The sequence below is a fragment of the Elaeis guineensis genome, chromosome 6 (assembly GCF_000442705.2).
Source record: "Elaeis guineensis isolate ETL-2024a chromosome 6, EG11, whole genome shotgun sequence".
Taxonomy (NCBI): domain Eukaryota; kingdom Viridiplantae; phylum Streptophyta; class Magnoliopsida; order Arecales; family Arecaceae; genus Elaeis; species Elaeis guineensis.
In genome coordinates, this window is record NC_025998.2 from 94,753,630 (window position 1) to 94,760,704 (window position 7,075).

Sequence of the window (7,075 nt, forward strand, 5' to 3'; positions counted from 1 at the left end):
GTAGGAGTCCGGGCGGAGCTGCACTTGCTGATGGCGGTGGAGCCCGGCTCCCGTAGGAGTCTGGGCGGAGCTGCACTTGCTGGTGGCGGTGGAGCCCGGCTCCCGTAGGAGTCCAGGCAGAGCTGCACTTGCTGGTGGCGGTGGAGCCCGGCTCCCGTAGAAGTCAGGGCGGAGCTGCACTTGCTGGTGGCGGTGGAGCCCGGCTCCCGTAGGAGTCTGGGCGGAGCTGCACTTGCTGATGGCGGTGGAGCCCGGCTCCCGTAGGAGTCCGGGCGGAGCTGCACTCGCTGGTGGCGGTGGAGCCCGGCTCCCGTAGGAGTCCGGGCGGAGCTGCACTTGCTGGTGGCGGTGGAGCCCGGCTCTCGTAGGAGTCCGGGCGGAGCTGCGCTTGCTGGTGGCGGTGGAGCCCGGCTCCCGTAGGAGTCCGGGCGGAGCTGCACTTGCTGCTGGCGGTGGAGCCCGGCTCCCGTAGGAGTCCGGGCGGAGCTGCACTTGCTGGTGGCGGTGGAGCCCGGCTCCCGTAGGAGTCCGGGCGGAGCTGCACTTGCTGATGGCGGTGGAGCCCGGCTCCCGTAGGAGTCCGGGCGGAGCTGCACTTGCTGGTGGCGGTGGAGCCCGGCTCCCGTAGGAGTCCGGGCGGAGCTGCACTTGCTGGTGGCGGTGGAGCCCGGCTCCCGTAGGAGTCCGGGCGGAGCTGCACTTGCTGATGGCGGTGGAGCCCGGCTCCCGTAGGAGTCCGGGCGGAGCTGCACTTGCTGATGGCGGTGGAGCCCGGCTCCCATAGGAGTCCGGGCGGAGCTGCACTTGCTGGTGGCGGTGGAGCCCGGCTCCCGTAGGAGTCCGGGCGGAGCTGCCGTGGGTTCCGGCTGTGGGTATTGTATACCCAACAATACCCAAAAATCTTCCATCATCGAATTAAAAATTTGTGTAGTCTGGCACCAAAGCATAGTGAGTTGCTTGCAAATCACCGAGACAGTCTTAGGTTCGAGGGATACTTATACCCATATCCCATCAGAGCAGCCCTTGATAGCAGAATGCTCTGGTAGTGGTCACACTCAGTGAAATATACTCCTACAAATCATCCATATGCTATACTCGTGTCACCACATGCCTTGGTTAAGAGGACAACCAATCAATATGGCATACAACGACCTATTCTCGATACAATTATCATCCTTGTGACAATTGTATCTTTTGATCGTAAGAAAGATTTTAGAACCACATGATAAATTCTCTTTTATCATTTTGAAAGTAGTTCTAAGGACTTACATCATAACATATGAGTTCTATTTTAGAAGATGTATTCCTTATGATGAATTTGTCAGATAACATTTATCATTTTATAATTTGTATACTTGTATGAAACACAATCATCTATAATCTAGATGATTGGCTTTTGGACATATTTTTCAATACATCTCATACTTTTTTGGCATGAACTTTTGAGTAAGGGCGACAGCACATCTAGAGTCCATGATCTCTAGGACTCTTCATCCCGACCTCCTTACATGCAAAATAAAAAGGGTTTTATTTTTGTTTTGAGCATGTAAGAGAGTATACAGAGTGCTCTACATGTTGAGGGTCTTAGGGTGTGAGTTCTTTGCATGAAAAAATAGAGGAGGATCCTCTTCTCTTTGGGTGTGCGCAAAACCTAGGTTTCTAGGGTTTTATTCCTCAAGATTTTGAAAGAGAGAAAAATAAGAGAAAAATTATTTTTTTCTCCATCTTTCTTCTACATACTTATCTCCTCCAGAAGTCCATCTTCAACCTTTGAAAAGGTTTCAGAGATTTAAAGAAAGGATCCAGATCAGTCAAGAAAAAGATCTTCGCACAAGCTAGCACTCCTGAGAAAGCCGATCAGATTGAAGCTTTGAGTGGACTTTTCATAGAGGTCGGATGCGTGTGCGGCTATAAGCAACCAGCAAGGATCTTCTTCACCATATCTCTCAGTAGCAGCGATCGTCGACCTGCACTTAGATATCAAGTTTTGGATTCAGGTAGATGTAGATTTGATCTATTGCTTACATCCATGTATGCAGATTTTATCATGTGATTTTTTCAGATTTTATATGCAACATATCATGTCATAGATCCTAGAGTAGGTTGATTTGATGATTAGATCATATGTATGTTAGATTAATATTATTAATTTAGTTATTTCTGCTATATTTTATTTCAAAAATTTTTGAAATACGTGCATGAAATCGCCTATGGTTTCCAACAGTGGTATCCGTGCCTAGGTTGTTATGACATATTATATATGAATATTAAATCTAAATTTTAATTTTATTTAGATTTGATATGTGATGTTTTGATCTAAATTTAATTAATGATTGATCTCACAAACTGACATAAGGTTGTCCTGCTATAGGGTTTATCCCTTATAGTGAAAAGGTTGTCCTAGTTTCTACTGATCATTGATAAAATTTGATTTTATATATTGCATGTGATGTTTATGATCTGATTTAGATATGATCTAAGATTGTGATCAGATCTGATATAATTTAGATTAGATCTAAATTCAAACATATATAATATATGATTAGATTAGATGATCCGATTAGCAAGTACTTGGTTTGGATTGATCATCAGGCCATCCGATCATCAGAGCAAGAAGGGTTTAAAGACCCTCTCTTTTCATTCGATGGGATGCTCTTATGGTATGCAGGGGTGCTATGTGATTAAATCTCATGAAGAAGAATATGAAAAGAAAAACTTATTTTTCTGTAAAATTCTAGATCTTGAAACTTAGGTTTATTGTATGTGATACAAAGTTGTATAAAAAATAAATATTTAATCCATGTGATTAAAATTATTTTAATTATGAAAAAATAAAATCTTAAATCATAAAAAGTTTTAGATATGATCTAAAAGGATGTTTATGATTAATTTTATTTTAAAATTATGCAAGATTTTTTAGATCTAAAAGTCTTTGAATCGTGCTCACACAATTAATGAGCCGACCCAATTTTGAACTGAGTTGGCCCAGTCCCCTTTTATAGCTGGCTCAATGTTGATTGAGTCGACCCGATTTCAGAATAAAAAATCTTTACATAATATTTATTATAAATTATTTATAAAATTAAAAATTAAAATTATTTCAAACTTAAACCTAAATCCATGTTGATGCTGAACTTAATTAAGAATTAAGTATAGAATCGATTAGATCTAGAATTGTGATTTAAGATCTAATAATATTGCATAAAATATGGAGGCATGGGTTAGCTCAAATCATGTCCTTTTAATTGGGTTAGACCTAAGATTAGAATCAAAGAATTAATTGACCATATAGAAAAATTGATTCAGTCTAACCAAATATTGAATTAGATTAATCAAGATTTTTCTAATACAATATGTTAGGCATAAAATACCCCCAGTCGAAGTTCGTGACAGGAGTGACCCTCCGGGGATCCTACCGACTTCCGACCTCCGACGACATCTCTCCGAGCCTCTCTGGCGGCCGAGCCTCCACAACGCTCCCAAGTTTTGCTGACAGACAAGCCCCGCCAGCGTCGATCGGATTCTTCGCGACGCCCGGACTCCTTCGGGAGCCGGACCTCATCCCCGACTTCAACTGCTGGAAGACTTCATCCAGACTCCTACGGGAGCCAGACTTTGCCCCAACTTCAACTACTGATAGACTACGCCCGGACTCCTATGGGAGCCGGACCTCATCGCCGACTTCAATTGCTGGAAGACTTCATCCGGACTCCTACGGGAGCCGGACTTCGCCCCCAACTTCAATTGCAGGTAGACTTCGCCCGGACTCCTACGGGAGCCGGATCTCATTCCTCGACTCCGGCTACAGGGAGACTCCGCTCGGACTCCTACGGGAGCCGGACTTCGCCCCCGACTTTGATCGCGGGTAGACTTCGTCCGGACTCCTACGGGAGCCGGATTTCGCCCCCAACTTCAATTGCAGGTAGACTTCGCCCGGACTCCTATAGGAGCCGGACTTCGCCCCTGACTTCAACTGCTGGTAGACTTCGTCCGGACTCCTACGGGAGCCGGACTTCGCCCCCAACTTCAACTGCTGGTAGACTACGCCCGGACTCCTACGGGAGCCGAACCTCATCCCTGACTTCAACTCTGGAAGACTTCGTCCGGACTCTTACGGGAGCCAGACTTCGCCCCCAACTTCAATTGCAGGTAGACTTCGCCCGGACTCCTATGGGAGCTGGATCTCGTCCCCGACTCCGGCTGCAGGGAGACTCCGCCGGACTCCTACGGGAGCCAAACTTCGCCTCCGACTTTGATCGCAGGTAGACTTCGTTCGGACTCCTACGGGAGCCGGACTTCGCCCCCAACTTCAATTGTAGGTAGACTTCGCCCGGACTCCTACGGGAGCTGGATCTCATCCCCGACTCCGACTGCAGGGAGACTCCGCCCGTACTCCTACGGGAGCCGGACTTCGCCCCCGACTTTGATCGCAGGTAGACTTCGTTCGGACTCCTACGGGAGCCAGACTTCGCCTCCAACTTCAATTGCAGGTAGACTTCGCCCAGACTCCCACGGAAGCTGGACTTCATCCCTGACTTCGACCACAGGAAGACTTTGTCCGGACTCCCACGGGAGCCGAACTCCGAGCTCCTACTGCAAGCGACCCACTCTGAGTTTCTGCTGCAAATGATCTACTTCAAATTTCTACCACGAGCGGTCTATGCCGAATTCCCACCGTAAGTCTTCGCTCAAGCTTCCATTATGGATGAATTCCTTTTGAATTTCTATTGTAGACAGGCCTTGGCCGAGCCTCCTCAACAAATGATCCTCGTTTGGGCTTCTACGGAGACCGGACTCCAACCGAGACCTGGACCCCCTGGCAGGCCGCAGTAACGGCCACGACTCTGCTCCACTTCCTGCAACAGATTCTGCATGGCTCCATCACTCCCTGGCAGGCTGCAGTAACGGCCACGACTCTGCTCCACTTCCTGCGATGGATTCCACGTGGCTCCATCACTCCCTGGCAGACCACAGTAACGGCCACGATCCTACTCCACTTCCTGCGATGGATATTGCGTGGTTCCTCCACCCTCTGGCAAGTCACGACAATGGACGTCGCTTCACTCCCCGCAACAGACTCCACATGGCATTTTCCGGTGATGGCCACGATTCCACTCCATTACTCTTCGTAACAAACTCCTCCTGACCCTGGGCAACCCACTGCCAGATGGTTACAAACATCACTATCAGTCTGTTGCCCCCTCTGCCTATAAAAGGGGACCCCAGATACGTTATTCTCTAAGCTCTACGTTCTATCCCAAAACTTTGCTAAAATTTCCGTTCGAGCACTCCATTCTTGTTGAGGCAGAGAACTGACTTGAGCATCGGAGGGTCTTGCCGGAGCAACCCCAACTCTGATTTAGACTTCTTTTGTAGGTCCCGACGGCGACCGCGACTCCCTCAACTCCAGCTTCTTCGATGTAGGTGGATTTTTGCACCAACAGGATTGGCGCTAGAGGAAGGGCCTGTGTCTTCACAGCACCCTTGTTCTTAAAGTAGCGCTCAATGGGACCGCCTCCGATCATCTTTTCGACATCCACTCCTTCTTCCCCCACTAGGTCTTTGCCCGATGCCTCCCCGTAAAGCATCCACGCGGTGATCCACGACCTCTGCGGCCAGATCTCAGGCTCCGACCTCACCTCCAGTTTCCCAGCCTCCTCCTCCTCCTCCGGCAACGATGGTTGGCACGGAGCAATTCGACCTACTGGTGCAGCAGGTTAGAGGCCTCACTGAAGCTATTCAGGCCTTGCAACAGCAGCAGCAGCCGCAGGCATCAGTGCGACTGGAAAGAGCGTCACCAGAACCCCAAAATCCGATGGTGGGATGGGCCACTTGGGCCAGCCGCCCCGTCTTTCCCGGAAAGACGAATCCAAGGGTGGAGAGCCCTCAATCAGACCACGATTCCACCCGTAGAAGATCTCTACCTCCATTCTACCAGAAGACCCTCGAGACTCGTAGTCGAGAGGATTTTCTGGACCGGAGGCTTCAGGAGATGAACCGACGGATCGAGAAACTCCGCCATGCTCCCCTCGCTTATGGTGAGGACATTTGTACTGGCCCTCTCTTTTCTCAAATGATCATGCAGGAACCGATCCCGCCAAACTTCAAGCTCCCTCAATTTGAAAGCTACGACTGGACTTCGGATCCGGTTGACCACCTGGAGGCCTTCCGAATGATGATGCTGCTTCATGGTGTGCCCGACGCCATTCTATGCCGAGCCTTCCATCCACCTTGAAGGGAGCGGCGAGAAATTGGTACTCGATGCTGAAGTCGGGTACCATCTTTTCCTTCGATCAGATGAGCCACCAGTTTGTGGCTCATTTTGTTAGCAGCCGATGTCCTTGAAGGGTTCGGAGTCCCTCATCAACATCAAGCAGAGGGAAGGGGAGTCCATTCAGGCCTACATCAACCGTTTCAATGTCGCCGCATTGGAGGTCCGGAACTTGGACCAATCGGTAGCGATGGCCACCCTAAAAGGCGGCCTTCAGAAGAACGACCTTTTATTCTCCCTGAAAAAGAAGTATCCCAGGGATTTTGCTGACCTGTTGGCTCAGGCCGAAGGGTACGCCCGAGTGGAAGAAGCCTTCAAAATGAAGGATGAGGAGACCACGAGAGAGCGGCAGGTGGGAGACTCGAGTAAGCCGCAGTCAAAAAAGGGCCGAGAGAATTTCGGCCACGTTCTCGAACTCCTCCCGGGCACAAGCGCATCAAGACTCCTCCTCGAGCATGCAGGCAGGGAAGCCTGGATCGTCGGGCTCGGCGAGGCTCTCCCCCAGGAAGATTTGCAACTATGCCCCATTCAACGCATAAAAAACACAGGTGCTGATGGAGGTCAGAGAGCAGCTCCCTAGGCCAGAGAGGATGCGCACGCACCTCGGGAAGCACAATCCTAACAAGTTCTACCTCTACCATCGCGACCACAGCCACGACATGGAGGGATGCATCCAGCTCTGAGATGAGATCGAGGAGCTCATCCGACGAGGTCGACTCGATAGGTTCATTCGGTGCCGGCCTGAGGGTAGAGAAGATCGGCCAAGGGCCCTGCCGCAGCCTGAGCCACCGAGGGGGGAAGAGC